At 39.0% G+C, this 26,791-nt stretch overlaps 1 protein-coding gene across 8 annotated transcripts in view; it reads left to right on the plus strand.

Moving 5' to 3' along the window:
• The window catches only part of B3GALT4 (beta-1,3-galactosyltransferase 4), a 476,996-nt gene that overhangs the window by 201,817 nt on the left and 248,388 nt on the right, over positions 1-26,791 (plus strand). For all 8 annotated transcript variants that reach the window (XM_044083528.1, XM_044083527.1, XM_044083524.1 and 5 more), the window contains one exon: positions 22,346-22,386. The gene's annotated coding sequence lies outside the window, so the exon portion shown is untranslated. The remainder of the gene's footprint in view (positions 1-22,345; positions 22,387-26,791) is intronic.

A 26,791-nucleotide genomic window follows, 5' to 3' on the forward strand; every position in this document is an offset into this window, starting at 1 on the left:
TTGAGGGGTGGCAAACAGGATATTTTGAGGCAGCTACTTGGGGGGAGTTAAGTGCTCTCTCTCTCTTAGGCATTATCACCTGCCCTTCTCTAAATGGGCTGGTTTTTTTTGCTGTGTTGCATTTTGTTTTGGCAGCTCCTGCTCCCCTTCCTTCCTCCTCCCTTTCCCCTTCCTCTGCTTTGGGATTCTACCCGGACTGCAGCAATGTGAGATGAAGAACATAGTACAGTTTTGTACCTACCATAAATGTAGATGTTCAAGATCCACATTGCTGCAGTCCCCCTCCCTCCCTCCCTCCTTCCCCTCTGCAGTTTGAGGTGGTTGTGTGGTACATTTTTTGTGTATATTGTATATATTGTACATATAGTTAGTGCAAGGGTGGTTGGTTGGTTGTTTGCTGTCTTTTGGTTTTGACCTTTATTTTTAGGGTCTTCTGACATCTGGGGCAAGAAAAGACTGAGGATATGACGCCGGTCATGCATTTGTACCTGACCGCCCTGATGTCAGTCGACAGCGGACTACCCAAGTGTAAGGACTGCAGCAATGTGGATCTTCGAACATCTACATTTATGGTAGGTACAAAACTGTACTTTTTTCCATCATGGGAAGGTGAGTGTAAACATATGGGGACTGTGTGTTACACTGCCTTTGACAGCGCTGTCCAAGTACTTTGCAGCTTTGTAGGCCTGCAAAACACTTACCATTTTTTTTTTTTTATTGTAACTAGTAGTAAATGGAGCAGATAAAGTTCTATGCACTACAAAGAATTATCACATTCTTACTGATGGGTTCGGAGCCAGCTCCGACTCGGCCGTTTTCACAAGCTTGAGGTCTCCAGATAGCTTGAGGCCAATTCCCTGTCCCATGATGCACTAGTGCTTCAACTCAGATCTCGTTTGCTGTGGAAACAGATTGAGTGTTCAACGCTAGCTCAGGCTAAGTAGAGATATTTTATCGGTATCATGTCATCTGAAATTTTTAACTTGGAAAACTCAGTGGCTATCACCTCAGCCAGAAGGGCATCAGAACTGCAAGCATAATCAGTCAAACCCCCATATCTAGTGTTTCATAATGATAGGGTTTCACTATGTACTAATCTAGCTTTCCTACTAAAGGTGTGTTCAGAATCCAACTTAAATCAGACCATTGAGTTACCATTATTATTTCCCAAGTATGGCAATAAGGCAGAATATATGCTACACCAGCTTGATGTGCCCAGACAAGTTACATTTCTATTTACGTAGAACAAAGGAATTTAGGAAGTCAGATCAACTTTTTGTGTCTTTCTCAGATGCCAAAAAGGATACACCAGTAGCAAAAATCACTCTGTCCAGATGGCTATCAGACTGTATTTCCTTTACTTAATTTGCTGAATAAAGAACTTCCAGGTAAAATAAAATAAAGGCTCATTCAACTAGAGCAATTGCCTCTTCTTCAGCCTTTCATGCCAGAGTGCCTATAGACACCATTTTTGCAGCAGCAACTTGGACAACTCCACATACCTTTATTATTCATTACAAAGTGGATACGGCCTCCAGGGACAGGGCATCCTTTGGGTCCACTGTGCTGAAGGAATATACTCCTCCCGTCAGCCACCCAGGACTAATGGTGCTAGGGATGCTATCCCATCAGTAAGAATAAATGTAAGATAGAACAACTTCACATAAAGAAGTTATGTTCTTACCATAACGTTCCATGTGAGTTGTCCATCTCGCTAGGGGATCTAACCTTTATTCAATTTAGACACATCTTTGACTTGACCCTTTTCAATTGCTTATTTCACAGATACATATATGTATATAGTCTTTTATTTATAGACCTCTATTTTTTTAGAGCCAATCAAATCAGAGTTGGAGTACTAGTGCATCATGGGATAGGGAATTAGCCTCGAGCTAGCTGGAGACCTCAAGCTTGTGAAAACAGCCGAGTCAGAGCAAAGGACAGACTCTGAACCCATCCGTAAGAATCAATAGCGAGATGGACAACTCGTACGGAATGTTATGGTAAGAACATAACTCCTTTTTTTCTGATCGTAACCCTAAATTATGTGTTCTCGACATGGATGCCAAGATTCACCTCTCAAGCTTCACACTCAAGGTAAATTTCTTAGCATCTTTGTCTCGAACACACAATAAACAGGTTATGGTCAGCGAATTGATCATGATCCTCTGTTATACATGTATAGCTGATACAAGTAGTGGATGCAGACCATTCATTAAGTCTGTAAAGAATGCCTTGATATATGAATAACTTCATGAGAAGAAACTTTCCTCCTTAAATATCATATACAACCTCCAAAACTGAAGGGTACACTTTCCTTAATTTTCTGGGAAAGCTTTCCGTACACATAATAAGAAATTGCTTTATTTTTGTTTAAAAAAAGGCATTGCAGAAAAATGTTTTTTAAACGTATTGAATTATCACTTGTGACGTAGGCAAACTTACTTTAATATGCTTTGATTACTTTTATATAAACAGGTTCACATTTACAAACATTATATTGTTGTACATCCTATAATCTAATTACATAAATTATTCAATTACTGCCTTCTCTTAAACCTCATTCTTCTTCTTTCGGCTTTTCCTGGTTAGGAGTCACAACAGCAGATCTGTCCGCTTATGATTTGGCAGTGGAGTTTTATGGTGTCGAGTTGCCAGCCCGGCACCCAACCTTCCACAGAAGGCGCACACACTCACACCTAGGGCCAATTTAGAGCGTCCAATCCACCTACTGCATGTCTTTGGGATGTGGGAGGAAACTGGAGCACCCGAAGGAAACCCATGCAGCCACAGGGAAGACATGCAGACTCCACACAGAAGGCACCCCAGCCGAGAATCGAACCAGAGAACCTATTGCTGTGAGGCGGCAACGCCAACTGCTGCACCACAGCAGCCGCCCCTTCTCTTAAACCTCATTCCTTGTCCAAAACATTTTTCTGCATATATTGTTCCCACACTTTCCTTTTTTTACTCCTACCCTTTTCTAAAGACCCCAGTCATGTTCTTTTATATCTGTTACAATATTCATTAATTTAGGTGTAATTGGTTTAGATTTTGATTTCCATTTTCAAGTAATTGCTTTTTTTGGCAGTCACAAAGACATTACTATGTCTAGGCAATTTAGATCCTCTAGCCTCACTCAAAAAAACATTTCCTGAGTTACACTTATTTGCTCATCCAGTATTCCTGATAGAGTACTTTGTAGGGAGTTTTTAAACTCTGCAAGCTCATCAAACTCCCAAAACATATGTTCCCAGTTGCATCTTTCTTCCCCATCACACCTCCAACATTTGCCGTCTACCTGAAGAAAATTTTTGGAGTCCGCTTGGGGTGTTAAAGTATCAAAATCCTAAATCTTCTAGATTTTGTTGCATATTCTGGAGCCCATACATATGCCATCCAATTATTTCTTTGTGAATTGCATATCTAAGTTTCTCTGTGGTATTTTCTGACTTCTTCTAATTGATTCCTACAGTTATCATGCAATATTTTATATGCCGTACTAATTATCCTTTTTAATGTCAGCTTCTGTTCAAGATTCATCTAAAAACTCAACCAGTGCAGTTTTTCATTTAGGATTCCCTATCCCTGTCTCGTTCTCTGTACCCTGAGAGCAATCCCTGAAAGGGAAGGTAATCACTAGCCTGCAATCCAAGTGTATTTGTCGTCTCTTCCCATTTTATTACCTTCCCCTTCTCTAAGTATTTGTTCCCAGTACCTTGGTTCCTTTGCCATCCTCAAGTAAATTCCAGATCCCTCTTGTCTGTTCTGTGCACCCCTAATTCCAGTCATCAATGTCAGAAGAATCTCCTTTCTCCATTCCTGTGTTGGCTTAGTTCTTAATATACCTTCTTTCGACTTTGATTATAATCTTCTGTATGATTGTTATTCTTAACTATCTGTATCCAAAATTTCATTCTTTCCTTGTATTTTGAATTATACCCCGGTTTCATCATCATCCCTTTCCACTTTGAATTCTAGCTTTCTGTTTTGTATAAGAGCCTTAACTGTGTAACTCTAAAATATCCCTTCAAATCAGGTAATACTAAATCTCCTTGTCTATTGGCAGGATCAACTTACCTGCTTGACTCTTGCCCTCTTCCCCTCCCAAATAAAATCCTTTAACTCTTTTATTATTTACTCTCCAGAACATATCTGGTTGCTAAAAATATGCCAGACTCGTGTATAAAATTAAAGGGACTAAACTGTTTTACTGCTTATGCTATCCCTATCAATATGCAAGAGCCTCCATTTTCTCAGTTTTTGTATTATCTTTTTAGCCTCTTCCCACATATATCCTTAGATGCCTTAACAAATCCTTTTTAATGCATACTCTTAAATGCTTCATGTTGTCATGTTCCCATAAATATGGATATTGCTGGACCAGTTCATGTGTGGGTACAACGTTTGTAGCTCTAGTTTTTGTTTTATCTTCATTAAATCTACCTAATCAGGCATATCCAACAGCTGGAACGTCCACAGAGGTTCCTTACTAAAAAAATACAGGGCATAAGTAATATGTCCTGTGCAGACTGCTTCAAGGCCCTATCCCTGTATTATGTCTCCTGTAGGGTTTTAAGGGGGGATTTATGCCTGGCATATAGGGCATTGTCAGACCCCACTCTGATGGGCCTCCTGCATATCCACAAAACAAATAGTACCAGAATTTCCCATTGTAAAGACTTAAACCTTGTTGGTGATATAAATAGGGCCTGCTGGAGAGAGAGGGGTATGAATCCCAAAAACTGCCCCATCTATGGAACAGGCTCCCCCATCCATGTGAAACAGAGTTTCTCCCTAACCCAATTCAAGTGCAACTCAGACAATTTGATGGGAAACTGGAAATTCATCCTTGGTTTGGCACCTATGTCTTTAATGCAAACAGGTAACCTGTAAATAGTTAATCTTTCAGGCCCATGTTTACACTTACCAAGGGTATCAGAACTTTTCAGAGATTTGGGATGCATGGCTAGGCTTAAAAAGGCCATTGTGGTCATTAACCTAGAAAACACATATGAACTTAAATCTATATCTCAGAAAAAAAAAAAACAGAACGGTCTCAGAATATTCTACAACACCGAGATGTCCTTTTTCTGGTCCCATCAGGCACAAAATAATATCATCTGCAAGTAAAGCCAACTTTTCTTGAACACCGTACAAGTTCTGTTCTTGAATTTCTGTCCATTATTTTCTTTCAGTGGTTCTGAATATAATGCAAATAAAGTGGAAGGAGGACACCCCTGCGTGGTTCCTCTGCTCAGACATATCAGAGAGGAACCCTTCCTGTTACTTTGATTTTTGCCTCCAATCTCTCATATATCATATTATTGCATCAGGAAATAAAATGCTTCCATTGCCCTACTCAAATCCCAGCTTACTCTGTCAAATGCTTTCTCTGCGTCAAGACCCATCAATAATAGTGATATTTTCTTACATTCTGCTCCCTTCTAGATCATCATTGTTCTATTAACATCAAATGTTTGCCTCCCCTCCACAAACAAAATGAAATTGGTCTATATCTATCAATTTTGGCATCACATTTGCCAGTCTTTTAACCATGATAAATATTAATGCTAAGCACATTATAATCATGGTTTAAAATTGGAATGGGCCTATATGAAGCTGGATCCAGTGGGTCTTTACTTTCTTGGGTATTACAGCTGCCACAGAATTTTTTGTTGGATGTTGGTTCAACCTTTCCTTTTAAAATATTGTTCAACAAAGCCTTCCAGATCTTTCACTTTCTTCCTGCCTATTTTCTAGACTTTCACTGGAATGTCCTCTATTCCTGAAGACTTTCCTGTAGATTGAGTATCTAACACCATTTTACCTAATCTCCTCCTATCTTAACTGTTAGTTGTTGAGCCTCATATACCTCTAACAGTGGGATACTTGAGTCTTCCATAAATATTTCCATTTGTGCTGTTTCTTGATTTCCCCACTTCTCTGCTATATACATATTTTTGTAAAATTTCCGAAACATCTCTAATACCTCTACAGGATCATTGGCTGTTTTTCTTGTCATAGGCTTCCTAAGTTGGGCAACAACCCTTTCTACTTTCTGTTGCCTAAGTCATTGTGTCAAAAGTTTTTATGCTCTAGAGTTATCAAAAAAGTTGCTTATCACAATCTTTCTAAACGCATGCATATTATCAAGGTACTCCCTTATTTTCTCTTTAGCACTTTGCAAATGTGTTTCCTCTTCTTATGTGAGATTCCCCTTCTTTTGTAGTTCTTTAACCTTTGTCAGCCTCTCTAATTTTTTTTACTTCTTAACCAGCTCTCTTTTTTTCTTTTATTTCTATCCTATTTTTAAACTTCACTTTCATTTTATCCCACCCAATAGCTATATTTTCTGGAGTATTTTCTATCTTCCCTAATAACTCCCAGATAATTTCCACTGCCCATTCCTTAAATGCCTCTCTCTAACAGGTAGGTGGGGAAGCAACAGTGTCTTATCTTTACTTCATTACCATGCATTTTTATCTTAGTAATTATTGGTGCATGGTCTGAAATATTATTGGATGTGTATCAAAATTCTCAGTTAAATGGACATGTTCCTATGAAATATAATTTGTCAAGTCTAGCCCAGTTTTTGTACCTTAGGGAATAATATATAAATTGTCTGATTTCCTACAACTGAATTTGCATCTCTCATACCAAATATTTTCATACATTTCTTCAGAAGTCTAGCCTCTATTTTATATTTTTCCTTCTAGGCTCCCAAAATGCATCCTCATTGTTGCAAATTAAATTTTAGTCCCCACCTATAGAAAGCTGATTATTTCTCCCATTTTTTAAAGCTCCAAAGTAGCTGTTTTAGATGGAATATAAATACACACCAGCATAATCCTCATCCCTTGCCAGTAGTTCTTTACTACTGCAAATCTGCCATTATTATCTTTTTTTTTTCCTCTTCTATCACTACTGCAATTCCTGTGACAATTAATATAAGTATTCTTTTCCTTTGGCTCAGTCTGCAGAATATCCATCATGAAATCCTTTCTTTATCAAATTCACACGATCAGTTCTTTCCCAATGTGTCTCCTAGAGCATTTCTGTTAGCATTTTGGATTTCTTAATATAATGAAGTATTATTTATTTTTTGTCTATACCTGTGAGACCACATTCCAAGATGATATGGAAAGTATTGCCCTTATGGAAACAAGTTATTCCCACCTATTATATATGGCAGCTTTTTTAAATGTCTGTTTCTAGCTTTTGTGGTACATGCACCATGCAGAAAAAAGAATGTTAAGTTTAAAAATGTTGCCTTGTACACCTTGATACTTTTCTTTTAATTAGTGTATGCATCTGAACATCACTGATACACACTGCAGCATGACATTAGGTGTGTACTGCATATATACACAAGTATAGTGTATGGATGTGAACACCCACTGATGCACACCTGATGATGTCATGATGCATTGTGTACTCCTATGTACATAAGTACATCAGTTGCAGAGATTAGCAGAGCATATGACCCGTCTTAAAAATGTGTAGCCCTTCTTCTTTCAACTTTTTCCTGGTTAGGGGTCACCACAGCGGATCACCTGTCGGTTCATGATTGGCAGTGGAGTTTTACGGTTTCGAGTTGCCAGCCCGGCGCCCAACCTTCCACAGAAGGCACACACACACATGCACTCACGCCTAGGGCCAATTTAGAGTATACAGTCCACCTACAGCATGTCTTTGGGATGTGGGAGGAAACAAACTCACTCATAAAGCTACTTTTGCAAAACGTTAAGTCCAGTGTGACTAAATGTATTAGAAAACTTGCTGCTGTGTTACACTAAATGTTAACTGCATTATATGATTCTGTATCAAAAGCTTTTCCTGTAATCAAAAGATATAAAAAATAAGAAAATATGCTTTGGCATGAAAGCTTATAGAAATATCAGAACGGACAGATTATTTTTGCTAGCATGCAAATGGTATATCTTAAAGTATTCACAAACTACAAGGAAACATAAGATACTTCAAAATGTATGCTGTACTAAATAGTTAACAAGATTCCATACAGAATGCGTGAATGTGGGAGACCCTAATGATTTCCTTGGAAGGAAAAAAAAAAAGATGCAAGTGCCTGCCTGTTTAGGAAAGATTTTACATTTCACTTCTCAGCTTCAAAACATTTCTTGAGAGAAATTAAACATGTATGAGCTATATAATCTGAGAGAAACTCACATCTGACATTCAGATCTTCAAGTGATTAAGATAGAAGACAGAACAGTGCTGTTCTTTACAGCAAGTATGAACAACATATGATTTTTGAGTCTTTAGACTCAGCTTAAAGAATTTAAGATTTATAATAAATACTTCAGAATTCCAAGTTCTTGCAGTTTAACTTCTTGAGGGATAGAAAAAAGGACTAGGGTACCTTCCAGCATATGAAAAGTTGTCACCTGTTGGCTACAGATATACAAGACTATCCATTACTATCTATAAAGACATACACTTCATTCCAACTGAAAAGAAAAGGTCATGCTTTTCATTTAAAGAAAAAAAGTATCCTATGATTCCAATAACAAACTGTTTTTATTTTTATTACACTTGTGATCACTAACAAGAAGCAGGTATTGTTACATAACAGAAATCACATTTTCTGTTATTTTTGTGTACTCCTAGCACTGTCTGCATAATCTGTGTTGCTGAATTACGTATACTGTACTGGTTCATGCTGCAACTCGCACAGTCTGTGTTAGGTATATAATTGCATGTATTCTCCCAAGTAGGGCCATTGGAAAACAGCAGCATGCTTTGTGTGAAATGTGGATATGGCAAGTTGGAAGCATAGCAGAAATGAATGAGTATGTTTGACTTAGATGAAAAGCAGAGACATATGTGCTTATGTCATTAAACTTCACAAAGTGACAATGCAGTCACAGAACAGCATCAGAAAAGCATGGAAAATGCTCAACTTTCCAGCCAGTATAATTTACTTATTTTTTAATTAAGACAGACAAGCCCTTCCATTAGCTTATAGATGTCACAGAGCAGAGGAAGCGATCAGTTTTTACAAGCTACAGTTTTTTAAACTTTGCACTTTATACATGATCTTTAAAACACACTAACTCATTAGACATGATTCTCCAGCTTTCTGCTTGAGCATGTTTTTGTAAGGTAAGCACTTTGAGTTTTTGCAACAGCAATTGTTATTAGTTGCTGTTTTATGTTTTCTTTCATATTTAGAAAGGTGTTCCAACTTTTATTTTTTTATAATTTTTAAACTCATTTCTGTCTCTGTCCTTATCGAAGTCTATCCAAGCCTGCTTTTTTGCCATGTCATGGGTCCTAATTTGTTGGATACCATTATGGACAAGGCTTTAAGCTTTAAAAAGAGCCTTAAGCAGGGACGCAGAATACCTCCTCAGAACCCTCACTCCCAGTGTGTCCTCTACATGGATCCTGGACATCTTGACAAAACTTGTGATTATTTACTGTTTTTTTAGCCAGCCTGCTCTTCTTGACATGAAGAACAAGTTAATCCTTAAAGGTCGTCTTCTCCCATTTCAGTTGGATATTTTGCTGGGTCTTTTCCCATGCTAGCTGTGACCACTCAGCAACTCAAAGGTGCTGAGACTTTGGTTCCAAAGCCAACTGATAAAGAAAGAGAAAAAAACAAAAGACAAAGGCAGAGACAAAGTCCAAAGAAAAGGACAGGGACAGAGATAACAGCAGAGACTGTGCTTGAGATAAAAAGAAAGAAAAAAAAGGTCTGCAGTCTCTCCAGTCTTTCTTTTCCAGCTCAGAAGACAGTTAAATCACCTGGGCTTCCACATTTATTTTCACCCTGACTGCATCATATCTTTCTCATTCACGGATTCAAGTTCCATCTTTCAGCAACTCCAAGACCATTATTTCAGATTGCATGACAAAACTACTTCCTTGTTGTGGCTTATGACCTTCAGAAAGGCATCTTTCTAGATTCACGAGTTCCAGCCTTCAGCAAATTTCATTAGGTCCATCTGCTCTTGCAGCAGTTGACATAGATTAGGAGGGGATAATGAGAGCCCTTGTGAAGAGTCACATATGGAATTCATTCATTTTTCTTCCCATCTGAGGGCTGACAGAGCTGGTACACCTACTTCCCTTACATTTACTCCTTTCCTGATCCCAGTTTCAGATCAGAAGATTTCCATCCATCACCCCTCTGTCAGCATCAGCCGTTCTGGGGTCTTTGACCCTGACAGTTTCTCTAATCCATTTTACTCTAAAGTCTAAGGAGCAGGATGGGTTGTGGAGCTGAGAGGTTAGCAATGATCACTCGAGACTATGGTCAGCTATGACAGATTTGGCTCCATCCCTGTCCTTTGGGTCTCAACACCTCAGTGTTGATCTAGGTGTCAGATCTAGCCAGATCATCAGCTCTAGGGATGTGTTCTTTAGATCTATTGATGCTGGATTTGGATTTAGATCAAACAGCACTCTTCTCAGTGCCATTGGCTGCAATATCAGCTTTTGAAGCATTCAACAAGACTTTGACCCGGTGTACATGGGAGGGGGATGTTTCTGAGACATTGATTCCCTTCAGTCTTCCTAATGTACCTGTATCTTTCAGCACTCATCCTCTCCAAGGGCAACCTAGTTCCAATAGCCCAAATCCTTTCCTTCCTCAAGGGACTAGGAACTTGTCTGACTGTTTAGTCCCATCCACACCTGGAAAGCAGAGGAAGTGTGAATGCAAACGGAGGTACTTTGATTCTCCTCAAGAATCCTACACCAAGCACACAAACGTTGATGTAGGAGAAGGTCATCCTAGAACTTACCCTGAAGACACTACCTTTGATGAATTAATGTAATTATTGGTTTGGACATGTGCTGAGGAGGGATGCAGAGTATATTGTGAAAAAGATGCTAAGGATGAAGCTGCCAGGTAACTGGAAAAGAGGGAGGCCTAACATAAGGTTTATGGATGTGGTGAGAGAGGACATGCAGGTGGGTTGGTGTGACTGAGCAAGATGCAGAGGACTGGAAGAAATGGAAACGGTTGATGTGCTGTGGCGACCCCTAACGGGAGCAGCCGAAAGAAGAAGATTTGAGACAAAGGGGAATTGTCACATTGATGCCCCTTCTCTGGTTAATGTGTTTTTCGAGGCTTTTTGAGCTGGCCCATCTACCTCCTGGGTAGTCCCTCCTGCAGATTGCTTCATTGAAGTGGTTTTTGCAGAGGGACTGACATGATTCCAGTGAGGTGGAACCAGTCCCTCATAAACCAGATAAAGTGCTTTCCCCTCCCAAGGATTGTCCAAACTGGAGTAGAGAACCTTTTGTTGATTCAGTTGTAATTGCAGTAGCCACTAAAAGGGAACTATCAGCAGAGTTCCACAGTCCATGCATCTGACAAGGGAGTACAGAGAGGAGGCTGATTTTGGGAAGTTTCTTTGCTTCAGGAACATTTTCCTTCGGGGCATTGAATTATATTTCACACATTACCAGATTCCAGAGGAAACTCGCAAACAAAAAGTTAAATTCCCTCAGGAGGCCACCAACTGCAGATACTAAAACAATCATTGAATCTTTGCTGGTGACTGTATTGTCCGTTACCACTTCAGAGCAGCAGGTACAGACATTGCTATACACTGGCATGCTTGGCCGAGACTTTGATTTGCAGACACCTTCAAGGTGTCCTCCTCAAATGCACCTTATGATGGATCATCATCTTTGCCCAAAAGTTAAAGATATGTTGCCTAATTGGGAGCAAGAGGACAAAATGTTTTCTGCCATTGGAAGTTAATTTTTCTAACCCACAATGATCCTATTCCGAGAATCAAATAGAAAGTAAATATCTCTGGTTTAAAAAAAATCCCAGTATTTTCTCTTTGACTCCCCTGTAGCAGAGGGTGGAATTCCACTGGATCCCTTCCCAAGAGAGGGGGTCCACAGAATCGGGGATTTAGAAAAATCTTCTCTGACAAGTTCCTTCAGTGTTCATGAACAGTTACCACCAGCTCCCCTCTGGAGGCAGTCTGGGGGTGCTTATCTTTTCACCCTCAAAATTGGACATCTATCACGCAGGATTCATGGGCTAAGATAATCGTATCAAGGGGACTATATGGTTCCTTTTTTCTCGAAACAAAACACTTCTTACAAAACTCTTCCAGATGTGTTCCACCCTGTCAGAAAAGGGCAATAGTTCTCCAAACTGCTAGAAAAAAAGACTCCTCCAAGAGGTACAACCAGACCAAAAAGGATCCAGAGTCTAGTCAAGATTGTTTTATAGTTGGAAGAAAACCAAGGCCCCAAGGCCTTTATTGAACCTCAGCAAATTAAACACTTGTGTGAAAAAGACAGACATGTAGATCTGCTAGCGAAAGTGGTTTTATCTGGTCAAATCCTTTGTACTCTGTTTCATGTTCTCAAACAATGGGATGATGGAGAGAAATGCGTGGAGTGCCTACAGTAAACTCGAAGTTAACCGGCACCCATGGGGATTGGTAGATGCCAGATAACTGTAGTTTCTGGTTGCTTGAGAGTTGCTATTAAAAGTAGGCCTAATACTGTACCCTATACTGTTTGTTTGGTTTAACTTGTTCTTAGGTTAGGGAGAGAGGGAATTTATTCCCATATTCCTTTTTAAAACTCTAAAAACATAATGTATATTTCTGCAGGGGGGGGGGGGGGGGAGTGCAACACATGAAAATTGTACTGTATTTTTTTTTTTTTTTTTTTTTTGCTGGTTGCTTGAGTTCCGGTTAACTGAGAGTTTACTGTAAAATGTTTCATATTCCTAGGTTCTCCCCTAACAAGGCATCCAACTTCAAAAGGCAGAACAAACAAAAATTCCAGCCTAACAGAGTACCAAAAGGAAATGTCAGTTGGATAATGCTTCTAAACCAAATAAAAGGGATTCGTTTCCCAAAAAAGATAATTCTCCTGCTAACGAATGACTTTGCCAAGACTCAGAACATATTCCTTTTGCTGTCTTTCTTCCTCTTTCTCCCAGGCTTTCTGTCCTCTTGGCAGCTTTGCTAGAAATATCAAACAAGTGGTTGCTGAAAATGATTCAGTGAGGATATGCTTGGCAGTGGACAGAAAAGCCTCATCCCTACAGGGTAACCCCCCCCCCACACACACACACACACACACACACCTGCCTCCTCCCTACAGGGTAATCCCTCCCACACCTGCCAGAGCAGACCAGACAGGTCTGTTCTCTCTGGTACTCCTTCACAAGTTGCAAACAGGGTTATAGAACCAATTCCTGCACCACAAAAAGGAAAAGGAGTTTACACCAGAATCCTCTTTTCTTTTTCACCTTTATTGAATTAACATTTAAGACCTGGGCAAACATACATTTATATAAAAGAAAACAAACCATACTAACATATTGCCAGTTACAAATATTATACATCACATATATTCTTTTGTATATTTCTCATCAATTCCTGTCTTCAATTAAACCTCACTCCTTTTCCAAAACATTATTTGCATTTATTGTTCCCACAATTTCCATTTTCTCTATGTAATTTGCTCACACCCTTTTCTGGAGATCCCACTTCCATTTTTTTTTTCTATTACAATATTCTGTACTTCAAGTATAGTTGGTTCAGACTTTTTTTGGCAGCCACCAGAATTAAACCTAACAAGACTTTGCTATATCTGGGCAATATAGATGTTGTATCCCAGCTCAAAAAATAATTTCCTTAGTTACACCCATTTGTTCACCCAATATTTCTGACAGAGGACTTTGTACAGGATTTTTAAAGTTTGCTAAACTTATTGTACTCCCAATACATATGTTCCTAGTTAACTTTTTCTACCCCATCACATTCCCGACATTTGGCATAGATTTGAGGAAAAACTCATTGGAGTCTGCTTGGTGTATAAAAATACCTATGCAAACACTTCCAAACAAAAATCCTAAATCTTCTGAACTTTGTTGCATATTTGAGAGCTGTGCACATGCCCTCCCATCATTCCCTTGTGAATTGCTAATCCAATCTTTCTTCCCAGCCAGTCTTTTCTAACCTCCTCTGATTTCTAGTTATTGTGCAACGTTTTGTATGCCGTACTAATCACCCCCTTTATAGCAGCAACTAACAGGTCTGCTTTTTATTCGTTCTGACCTTCTCAGGGGAGGAAATTCTAAAGGGTCAATTTTATAAATTTTGAAGAAGAGTTCTTTAAACAAGAAAAAGGCATAGCAGTGGGTGCATGTTGTGCACCAAGTTATGCGAACATTGTGTTGCATACCTGGGAGAAAAATATATTTTCAGTTCCCCATATACAAAATGTTGGAATATATGTATAAAGAAATACCTTGATGTTTGTATTTTCTGGGTTGATACAGAAGAAAAGTTTAAGGAATTCCTAAGTTGTATAAATAGGACTACAGAGTTTGTGATTCACCCATAACACTGATAAACAGTTTAACTATTTGGATGTCACAGTGCATAAGGTCTTAGATACTGAAGAGTTTAACTCCACAGTATATAGAAAAAATAAATTTTCTAATTTATACTTGTACTTTACCAGTTCAAATCCATTCAAACAAAAGAGAAGTATTCTGAAGGGCCAATTCATCAGAATATCTAGGATAACTTTGGATGAAGTAGATTTTAGAAAGTAATATGAAAACTTGAAAATAATGTTTATTTAAAGAAAATATCCAGTTAACCTAATAGAAGAAGTAATAAATGAAGTAAAAGAAGGGAGAAAAGATATAGTCCCTTATTGGGTAAGGTGGATATTAGATTAAAGAATATAGGCACGAATAGGAGCATGGTAGAAGAAAATAGTGCTACGCACAAGGGGAGGGGGCATTCCCTATGAATTTTAACAAAGATGCAGACATCATTAAAAATATAATTTCTAAAAACTAGAGTGTTTGCAAATTTTTGTGACGTGGAAAGGATTTTTAAGCAACAGTTAAAAATTTCTCCTTTAGAAAGTTGGAATATTAAGAACTATTTGGAGACGAGTCAACACAAAGGAAGAGAAACAATATAAAAAAAGTACCTACAAATGTGGGAGATGTGTCCAATGCCCCCTTATTAGTAATACAGATAGTATATATGTTGTATACAGAGCAGAGATAGATGCATAAAAGCTAGTAGCTGTACAAATTGTAATAGAAAGGAATTGATCTGTTTGGCTTCGTGTAAGAACTGTGTAGTTTTCTACGTGGGGAGGACAGAAAGGGCCTTCAAAAGAGAATTTATGAACATCTTTACAATATTCAAAAGAAATAATGAATACATTATATAAGCACACTATAAAACGTAGGGAAGCTAGTTTTGTATTTTTTTGTGTTGGAATAAATTTTGCAAGATGTTAGAGGTGGACAGTGGGGAAACGAGATTAGAATAACGAGAGATTTATTGGCAGCTTATCCTGGAAGCCAGTAAACCCACGGGGCTGAATAATATCTCTGGTTCGAGTTTTAAAACCTAGGTCTACTAGATTATAATAAGATGTAGAAATCTTAAGATCTTTTTGTTTAGTGACTTTATTACTCTTTTCCTACACCAACTTTCATACTTTAATAGTTTCTTCTCAGTGCTAGCACATATATTTATAAATCTATTTATAAATATTTTTTATTATTTTAAATATTTTTAAATTCATATTGAGAATCATGCTTTTACAAAGTTTTAAGATTCTTTGTTTATAGAATTGAACGCTAGAGGACAGTGGATCCTAATGGGCTTTGCTTATTAAAATACAAGAGCATTTTCTAGGTTACATATACATTTATTAATGTACACATTTTAAGGTTATTGTTTTAGAAATGGTATGCAATATGTTTAATGTTAATTATAGTATTTGTATGAACACTTTTATGGCAGTTCAATATAATAGTTCAGAGTAGGATAATATAGAGCAGCTCCTTATTGGTAAATTGAGGTTTAATTATTTAATTATGAGTTAATATTGAATTAGCAGGATGCAATATATAAAATAAGAAGTGTGCTTGATTAAAATGGATATCTGAAGTCCTACGAAAGGACAAAAGTGCAGTGATCCTGTTGAGCATTTTATCTTTTGTTTCATGGAGTGTCTTTATACTATTAAACTAATTATTTTGTCTGGAACCCGAGGCTGAGTTGGAAGAACTTTTCTGTGTACCTCTACATTGCCTGTTTGTTGTATTAAACAAAACCCATCAGATCTTTATCACTTTCTTTTCTCCTAACTTCCACAATTATTTCCATTTGTGCTCTTTTTTAATTTCCGTATTTCTCTTCTTTATATAAATGTTCATAAAATTTCCAAAATGTCTCTAATATCTGTACCCTAAATTTTATACCAGAGTCTTTTTGGTCCCTTAAAAGGAACTACAGTGAAGACCATTGTACCTTTCTGAAAGTACCCACATTCAAAATGCTCACCTTGCAAACAGTTCTACCCCTCCTTCCAGACCACTCTATAATGGTGACTTTAGATCTGAAGGATGTTTATCATCACATTCCAGTTGCCCCCAACTTCTAGTTGAATCTACAAAAGTCCTGCCTCACCCTCACAAAGAATTGTCTTACTACTATGTAGGATGAGCATAGGAGGAAAAGTGTGTCCTTTCTACCAGAAGTCATAGTCCTTACTTTTTAGAATGTTTTCAGGGAACGTCCTTCTCCAACAAGCTGCCTCCACAAGAGAGTTTCTCAAAGTTCTAGGTCTTGTGATATCAGTGATCCTCATACCACCACTGCCCAGACTCCACATGAGAATTATTCAGTGGTACTCAAAATTGTTCAACCGAGCACCTGTATCCCTTGGAGTTCTAGGTACCATTGCTATGCTTTGTGAAACAAAAGTTACAGTGATGGAGGGATCAGATGACTTAATCCAAACCTATCCTTTTCCCCCTATACCCCAGTTCAGTCAGTCCAAATGGACTCAGATTTTGCATGGGCAGCAGTGTCAAGGGGGGTTAATTTGCAAGGCAAATGGGGTTCTTCAGATGCTACAAACCGCATGAATGTCAAAGAAATGTTAGAAGTGATACAGACCTTAAAGGTTCTTCACCTCTTGTAATCTCCAGGTCCCCTTTTATTGATGACAGACAACACCACAGCCATGTAGTACCTGAACAAACAAACGGCTACAAAAGTCATGCCCTTTTTGTCAGTTGGCAGTGATGGCTCGGGAGCTGGCTCAACAGCATTTTCTGTCTCTTCGGGCCTCATACATTCTGTCAGAGCAGAAAAGAGTAGAAACTCAGGACAAAGGTCTGCCTGGATTTAGTCCAGATGTGCGGAACACTTCAAGTAGTGCTATTCACCTAATTTCAAAACAGACAGTTGGAAAATTCTGTTTGAGACATCCTTGAAGCCATGCTTGGAGTACGGAGGCATTCAAGTTTCCCTGGACGGGAATGTTCCTTTATGCATTTCTAGTGTTTCCATCAATACCCAAAGTACTTCTGAAGATTCAGAAAGAATTACCAAATATTGTGGTGAACTCCTTTTGGTCCAGACAAAGTTGATTCTCCCTTTTAATGGAAATGGCCAAGGGCAATTGTCACTAGCATCCTCACAGACTGGATTTGCTCACACAGTGTCAGAGGCAAATGGTATACCCCATTTTAGAACATTTGCAGCTGACAAGTGTGGATGACGCTGTTTTGATACCTTTTACACACTTGTTCCATGAGGATGTGCAGCAGGTGCTTAAGGAGGCAAGAAAACCTGCAACTAGAAAATCTTATGTTTACAAGTGGAAGAGGTTTTCTACATGGTGCTTAGCCAGTTAGAGGTCTCAAAATGGTTTTGACCCCTCTGTTTTTAAAATATTTGTGTGAGCTACATAGAGATTATTTGTCATATGCTTCTTTCAAAACGCATCTTGTGGCCATCTCAGCTTGTCTGCCAATGGATCCCCCTCTCATCTCTTTTTGTGGTCAAATAGTTTATAAAAGTAGTGTTTCAAGTGAGACTCTCTCCAAACTATATTCCTGTTCCCTGCGATCTCAGTGTTGTTCCTTTCAAGCTGCCTGTCAGGCTGATTTAGGGTTCATTAATTGGAACACAGTTTTACTTGTACATCTGCAAGGTGAGTCTCTGTGCTACAAGCTCTAATGATGGACCAACCCTGTTTGATTGTTCACAAGGACAGGGTTATGTTGTCCACTTATCCATCATTTATGCCTGAAGTTCTTTCTGAACTTACTTTGAATCAAGCCATCAATCTTCCAGTCTTCTGTCCTGATCCAAAAGTCAAGGGAGAAAAGATTCTACATACATTGGATGTAGACAGGCAGCTCGGGTACTACCCTGACAGAACAAAGCCCTTTAAAATGCCGAAAACCTGTTTGTCTCCAAAATGGAGCTAAGAAAGGTCATCCTGTCTCTAAGCAAACTACAGTATGGTGGTTGCCCTCTGCTATTGTTTTTCTGTTACTCCTACCATAGTTAATCTCTTCCAGGGAAGGTTAAGGCTCACTCAACTAGAGCCTTATCCTCTTCAGTGCCATATTGGAAAGGGGTGGGTGCTAGAAGCATTCTGGAGGCAGCAAACTTCCCAAAGAACTACAAACTGGATTCTTTTTTCAAGGTCCAGAGCAGGCTTTGCTTGGACCATTCTCCAGGGATTCCTGTATCCTTATCCTTCCTCCTCCCAAATAGGGGAAGCTTTTGGAATCTACCCCCTAATGCCACCGTGGTAGTGAGAATGATGAATATAGTACAATTGCATAAGTCGTACTTACCTGTAGTAGTAGATGTTTGAATTTATCACTGCCTCAGTGGCAGCAAGCAAAAAAACTGTACTTTTCACATTAGCGGGTCCACTGATGCAGAATCAAGATGTCTGATCATATTGAATGGTTCAGGAATAATCTTGGAAAAATGAAGACTTATTGGGGGGCAGGGTGAACTTTGTTTTTCCTACCCTATCAGGCCTGTGTATATAGGAGCCTTCCAATGGAGGCCAGAAGGTTACCTGTATTCAGTAGTGTAGGATGGTAGCAGGATATATCGGGAAGGTGTGCGCAAGTGTACATATCACCATGATGTCAGTGAATGCCACAACAAACAGGAGGCAAAAAGATATTCACATTCTTCTTGTATAATTCTCAGTTATCTTGTCTGCAGTATACAGAAGGGATAAGGACAATTTAGCATAAAGTGCTGCAGTGGAAGTGATGAAGATCAGCATAAACCAGAAAATCATGAGGTGCATCATGGGCATGTATTATCTTAGAAAACAATAATATATTTATAAAAAGGCATTTCATTTTATCTGCTATCCCTGTTTTAGAGCACTTTACTGACCTTATTAAGATGCAGTTCCCAAATGTAAAACTGTGGATGGTGGTTAACAGAGCAAACTAAATAAAAAAAAATGGTTGTCTATTCCTGTCATGAAGGTTGAGGCAAATTCATTTCTGAAACAATGACAAATTTAATTAGATCAAAATGATTTTGAAGAAAAATTAATGAAAGTACTGAAAAGAATTAATGAAAGTACTGAAAAGTCTGCATGCTAAACTACCTCTAGGTGATATTGCAAGGAGAACTCTATGGTGAACATAAAAGATCTATATAGTCAGAATCTGAAAAAAAAAAAAAAAAACAGATGCATGTTTTGTCTTGTCTTAATGTTTCATGTTATACAATGTCATTGTAACATTATAAAAAAAGTTATTTCTAACTTTCATTTTGTTCTAACCCAAAACGAGCTGATGGGGAGGACATATAGTCATGTGACTTTGCAATTTGGCTAAACTTTCTCCTTCCCGCAATGCACCATTTGTCTTTTTAGGAGATGAAAATATCACACCTTACTCCCTCACTCAAAATTCTTTGTATTTACCAAGAGTGGTTGTTCTTGAAAATGCATCTTACTTTAAGAATCTTTGGACAGAGTATCTGAAACATTTTTCCAGTGATGTACTCTGATTTTAAAAACTTTTCCAATGATACCCTCTGGTTTGTCCAATTTCTTCTTCAGCTGCAAAACAGCAGTTAAAGATCATATGCAGAGCAGATTGGTCACAGTGGAATCTGCACTACATCTTTTTATTAATAAATGTGAGAGTGATCTAATAACATTTTTACAAAAGAAAGGGAGTGATAGATTTCATAATTTAAATTTTGAACACAAACAAGCTCTTGAGGAACTCAGCAATAATTTGGACCTAACAATAAAAATGGCAGATAAGGGAGGAGCAGTTGTGGTACTTGACACCGATTGGTACAATGGCAAGATGTTAGGGCTGTTATCGGAGAGAGAGGTCTATCAACTATTAAACCCTGTTGAGGTCAGGAGTATAATAGACAAGGCCCATGGACGCATAAGTTGGCTATTTGCACATTTGTACATAACGCAGGAGCTCCTAGACTTTTTAACCATAGATAAACCTGTTATTCCTGTGTTCAAGGCTCTACCTAAGGTACACAAGTCATTAACAGACCCACCCCTTAGACCTATTGTTCCGGGCAGGGGGTGGGTCACTGAAAACCTATCCATATGGTTGGAACATACTCTTAGACCGTATGTGGATAATATAGGAAATGTTTTGAAGGACACAGGTCACTTTCTCACCATTTTAGGGGAGATGAATAGGGAAGGTTCCTCTATGGGATCAATGTTAGTCACTCTAGATGTCCATAGTCTATTTACCGTGATAGGGAATTAATATGGCACGGAAGCTAGTATAGGGCTTCTACGGGACATGGGAGTTGCTGAGAAAGATCTGTTTCTTATACGAGAGTTACTGACATTGGTATTAGAAAATAATGTCTTCATGAGTAATGGTTCTGTTTATAGGCAAGCACAGGGGGTAGCCATGGGCACCCCCTGTGCTAACACTTATGCCAACCTGGTCCTCTCTTTTTGGGAGAAGCGTCATGTTTTGGGCAATAGTGAGTGGAATCAATATATAGGGGTTTATCTACGTTTTGTAGATGACATTTTTATTTCATGGAAGGGAGATGAACAGAAGTTAACCCTCTTCATGGAATACTTGCATTCCACAACTTCATTTTTGAAATTTGATGTCAAAAGTTCACATGTAGCTTTGGATTTTTTGGATGTTACTGTTGAGTTGACAGAGAATGGCTTTAGCTCAAGATTGTATAGAAAAGAGAGTTGGAAGAACTCATTACTCTCATTTGACAGCATGCACCCAAGATTTACTTTCCCTAATATAGTGCAGGGACAGGTGGGACGGATATCCAGGATTAGTTTGGTGGATGAACAGTTTGAAAAAGAGATTGTTCATTTGAAGAAGTGTTTTCAGGATAGGGGTTATAGGAATAACTTGGTTGAAGGAGCGGTAGATAGAGGTATTGAGAGTAGACAGAACAAGTACAAGCCTTGGCTTAATGCCACCACAATACAGAAGGGTAATAAAGATGATAGTCAGAATAAACAAGCCAAGGGTCCTGCTGACTTATGGAAGCAATGTTAAAGGGGTGTGTGACATCGTTCACAAAAACTGGAATATCATCACCAGTGATAACAGCTTAAGGGACATAGTAGGGGTTAGTCCACAGTTCTGCTACAAGAGGAATAAGAATCTTAAAGACATACTTTGTCATGATAGGGGGAACAGTGATGTTAAATGTCTACCCAGATCTAAGGGCACTGTTCCATGCGGCAGTTGTAAGGCCTGTGGTTATATCAACAGGGAAAGAATTTTTATACATCCCTCTACTGGTAGGAGCTTATTACTCAAAGGTAGAGCTTACCTGTAGAACCACTGATGTTGTGTATCTGGCTAACTGCGTATCATGTTCAAGTTATTATGTTGGCAAAACTAATAACATGCTGAAGGTTAGGATTTTGCAACATCTCTCATCCATCAGGAACTGTGATGAACACAATGCCCTCTACAATCATATTAAGGATAATCCGACACATCAGTTTAAATTTAGGTTGATTGTGAATGTCTTTTTGAATAAAAGGGGTGGTGACATTAAGTTAAAGACTGAGGCAATGGAGTCAAGATGGATTTTAGAATTAACAGCTCACATAGATCCAGGGCTTAATGATGTAGTACCCCTTAAGCCGGCCCTTAGAAATAGGCGGGCTTTTTATTGAATTCCCATTGGTTAAGTGTTTTAAATATGAACTGTTAGTCTGAGTACTTTGTCTGATGAAGGGTTTTGGCCCGAAAGCGCTTACTCTGTTTTTACTTGTGTCTTAATAAATTTTATTTTGATTTACACAGCAGCAGTTCCCAGCGACGTTTTTTCTTGTTACTTGATTTGTTTGACGAGAGCTGGGATTTGGCATAGCACAAGCTTTTCTTTGGATTGGTTGTTAAGTGTCTGAGCTTTGATTTTCCATAGAAGTGATGATCTGCTTCAAATTAAAGTTAAGGTTATATTGAGATGTAAATGTATTTTTTTTTTTGCTAGCCCAGGTTTATTAATGTATTTCATATTTCTTTTAGAATGCGAGTGAGCATGTGCTACGGCATTTTTGTCATTTGGGGTAAGTTCTCTGAACTTTCTATTGGCATGGATATTGAACATTTTGCAATCAAATGTAAATCAGTGAAGGATATTTTAAATTGTGTCCAGTTTGTAGTCAATGTTGTGAACTAATTTAAGCATTAGTCTTATATCTGTCTGTCTTTATTTTTCTCCATACGTCCTCATAACCAACCAAAACAGTTAATAGAAAAGTACTTTACAGTAATTTTTGCCCCCATACCTGCTGATTATCAAGCCTCTCCAGTGGGACTCAAGCTCATCTTTCAGAGTTGTTGGGGGGGGGGGGCTGTCATTCATGTAGCTGAGGGCTTTTTGTGTCCTCTTTGGTAGCCTGACAATTCTGAGAGCAATGATGACATTTTATTATGGCCTAATCCTTCCACCTAGGCATATAGGGGACATGAGACCTTATTAATGAGGGAGCCACTTTGCCTTCCCATACATAATTGTATGCTCCGGTACATTTGCTCAATGAAGGTTACAAGTCATTCAGCCACACATGTAGCTCCAGGTCACGGTGTTGTCTCCTTCCTCCAAAGGACTGCTATAGCCATGACCAACTCCTCCTCCCTGGGATAGCCATGCCCATCTTCCAGTGAGCTCTGTCAAGCTGCTGAGCCAATAATTAACTTTGGTATTCTGGAACATAGTCTGGGATTTAGCCCTCTACACCACTCGCCTGGCTTTAATAGAGTGTTAATGTATTCCAGAAAGGCTTGACTGTATTACCTATCTATATACAGCTGAGGTTTACTTGAGAGTTGTGGTTTGTAAGTAAAGCCATTTCAACACGTAATGCTGTATTCTGAACTGATGACTCCTTTTCTTGTTTGTGCTTGTCCTCTTGATGGTGATTAGGTTCATAGGTTAGTACTAAGCTAACTGCCCTTGCGAGCCATTTTAAGCTTAGCCAATTATCCCTTGAGACTCAAACCCTGCACCTTGTGTTTGTAAGGCAAACACCTTAACCATTAGGCCACCCTCCCAACCCTCTAAATATTTGCTGTACTTTCCTTATACCATGACAACCAAATGGTGTCTCACAAAAGAATGGCACTGGGACACGCATGTACACACACACGTACACACACGTCAAGCACCAAAAACATGCCTGAAGAGAAGAAAGTAATAAAATTTTTTTTTTTTTTTTTTTGCAGTAACCTTATTTTGCAGCATGGACTCGTGCTACTGATTAAATATCTGTGCAGTAAGCTGCAAGGGTTGGTTTATTTGTATATGTGCATGCATGTTTTTTTACATTTGATAGATGGGTAAGTGTTGGAGGACATTTTTCAATATATATATATATATATATATATATATATATACGTACACACAGCGATATTACAAAATAGTTGCAAACACTTAAGTATTAAGGACTACATGAATGAGAGTAAATGCAAAATAAATATGAAATACTGCAGTTAATAAGAACTTTGTCCACAAGACTTCAGAAATTGTTTTTATATTTATATGGTGAAGTTTATTGCTGAAGTAGTGAGAGAAAGAGGTGCAAGCTACATATTTAGCAAATGTTGCCTGCAGATCAGTCATTTTCAAAACTGTTTAAGGAAATGATGATTAGGTGAAGAGTGATACAGTGTTAAGTAGAAGGCAGTTGTGCTTTCCAGAATCCGAATGATGAGATGTAGAGCTAATCTAAAGGAGGAATATGTGGGGGTGCTATAATACCAGAGGGCAAAGAATTTGGGTTCCTATTATGTAAGCGAACACTTAAAGTTGTGAATGCTGTTTAATTTAATGTGTTTACTCGAAATGGCAAAATTCCGAAAGCACGGAACAGCGATTTGTGTGTTCAGCATTTTGGATTTTCGAAGTGTTTGGGTCGATTATACAACATTCACTGATATAATATAGACCCAAGAATTCTAGGTGGTAGAGATAATTTTTGCAGAAACATGATCTAGTATAGTTAAGTGAAATGAGGGTCTGTGTAGCATATGCGCACTTGTGTGACCTAAGGAAATAGGAGGAGGCAGATTGCAGTTTGAGAGCAGAAATTAAGTGTGTTGTAAAAGGTAGTATATAGCAGGACTAAAGCCCCTTCACTTATTAAAATGTCTGTAGTACCTGACAATGTATAGTGGTATGGGGCATCAGGAGTGTGATAAACTGACTGAAACTTAATAAATGTTTTTGTATAGTGAGGGCATTTTGAAAATTCTATGACAGCTAAGGAAAGGACATATTCTGTCTTGGGTGATTTTTTTTGCCATGGATGTTTGAGTGTCAGGACTTCGTAGCCTTGTAAGTTTATAGGCTTACTTCATTTGGGTAAAAACATTGAGTTGCAGAAATATGATGGTTAAAGTTCATAGTTTATGCCAGTATTTTATAACTATTGACTTGGATTACATGATTACTGTAAGGGTCATGATAATATAAGGACAGAAGAGGTTTACCAAAGAGCACTGAATTAGACTTGCAGTTAGTAAGTCAGCTTCATAGAACCAGGCAAAATGTTTGTCTAAGTTACTTTACAGAGGCCTTTAAATAATTGTACACTGTCAGGGACACATCAGAAAAACACTAAATCATCATAAATTGTTAGTTAAATGAAGGGAGGGAGGATGAACGATCTTTTAATTATAACGAGAAGAGAATGATTTCAAGAATTGCACACTGCAAGACTTTGGCTGATGGGGATCAAGGGGAGGAAATGGAGCTTTGTATATCTGTTTTCATTAGGGTTTTTTTGTTGTATTTCCTGTATTGTTCAGATTCTCCAGTGTTTTGTGTATCCTCTGTTATCGTTCAAACTGTTCAGTGTTTTGTACTCACTGTGCTGGCCTGAAAATGGTCTAGTTGGATCAGTGTTGTACCTCTGAAAACGAATTTACATTTGTAAATAAATGTATTGTGCCTGGACAGACTGATTGGTAAGATAGTTGACTGAATCTTCAGAAAATATATGTTGTACAGTTTAGATGTCCTTCAAGGATGCATCTGCACTCCTTACAAATGGGTTGTCCTGTCGTCAGGCAGCCCTTCGGTCGGCCGGATTCCAAAGTCTGGGTCTGGCCTCGGCTGGTGTCGCACTTCACCCGACGTCATAGCTGCAGTTCTTCGGGTATAAAGGCATCAGTCGACGCCATTTTCCTCAGTCTTTCTTGCCGCCCGAAGCAGAAGCTGTTCGCAAGTGCCGGTCGGTCAGAACCAGAGATTACTACTACAAGTACCGAAGACTTCTAAAAAGCTAAGTACCCCGTTGGGGACTCTTTCTTGCCTCAGCCGATGTCAGAAAAAGTGAATAACTGTTTAACTTGTGGGAAACAAATACCTCATAAAGATTTCCACTCTTACTGCTTACCTTGCTTAGGCCCAGACCACGACGTAGCAGCTTGTCTAGCCTGTGCTTCTTTCAACCGGACGCTTAGACGTCGGTCGGAATTCGCTGAAGAGTTTTTCGGCTCCGATTTTGCTTACATTATGCCGTCGGATCCTCCGACTACGCAAATTTCTAAAAAGCGCAAGGAAAAAGACAGACACTCGCGGTCCGCGGTTTCGGCCGAAACCGCGGTTAAGCTTCACATAGTGTCTCTGTTTCGGCTGAAACAGAGTCCACGGTTCTTCCTTCGGCCGAAAGCTTGCCACTTACCGAGGCCTCATCCAGCCTGGCTGAATCTGCTACCGAAATCCCACCTGCTCTTGCAGGTTCACATGATTTATCTGATACTATCCTTTTGGATATTTCTACCCCTGCACGTGGAGCTGCTAGGCCTCCTGCATCCATGTCGATTAAGGCCTTTGCCAGGGCTAAAGCAGCAAAAACTACAAAATCTGTGCCTGCTAAGACCCCCTCTCACAGGCCTAGTTCTAGTTCACAAATGCTTAGTCTAGCAGAGGATCTCATTTCTTTGATCCGGGGATCCCAACCACATCCAGACAGGGCCTCTCACCCACCTCCAGAGAAGAGGACTAATAGAGCCCCCTGAGCCAGTTTCTTCTGATGGCTCCTCTGATGAATCAGATAATTCAAACCCTCCAGAGGGCCCCTTTTCTCCTTATGAGGACTCTGATGCAGAAGAGTCCATTCCTTCTGTCTCTCCGCCTGAGGAATTTTCTTTTGGGGAAACCTTGCATGCTATGAGGGAACAATTTCAATGGCAGGGCCAGGATTTTTCAGACTCTAGGAAAAGGCTTAGAACCTTTTTGTACTGCTCCTGATTCTCTTCCTCCGGCCCCTGCTAAGCCTGATAGGTACTACAGGGTTCCGGACACACACTATCATTTGTATAAGGCCCCTTTTGCAGATCCCGAAACTATCTCCCAGGGACCCAAGGCTGTAACAGCTACTTCTACTAAAAACCCCCTCCCCTCTGAAAGGGAATCTAGGGCCTTAGAGAGATGGGGTAAAAAAGTTTACACTTCTGCTACTCTTT

The sequence above is a fragment of the Protopterus annectens genome, chromosome 9.part0 (genome assembly GCF_019279795.1).
Source record: "Protopterus annectens isolate FY-2018-M chromosome 9.part0, PAN1.0, whole genome shotgun sequence".
In the NCBI taxonomy this organism is placed as follows: Eukaryota; Metazoa; Chordata; order Ceratodontiformes; family Protopteridae; genus Protopterus; species Protopterus annectens.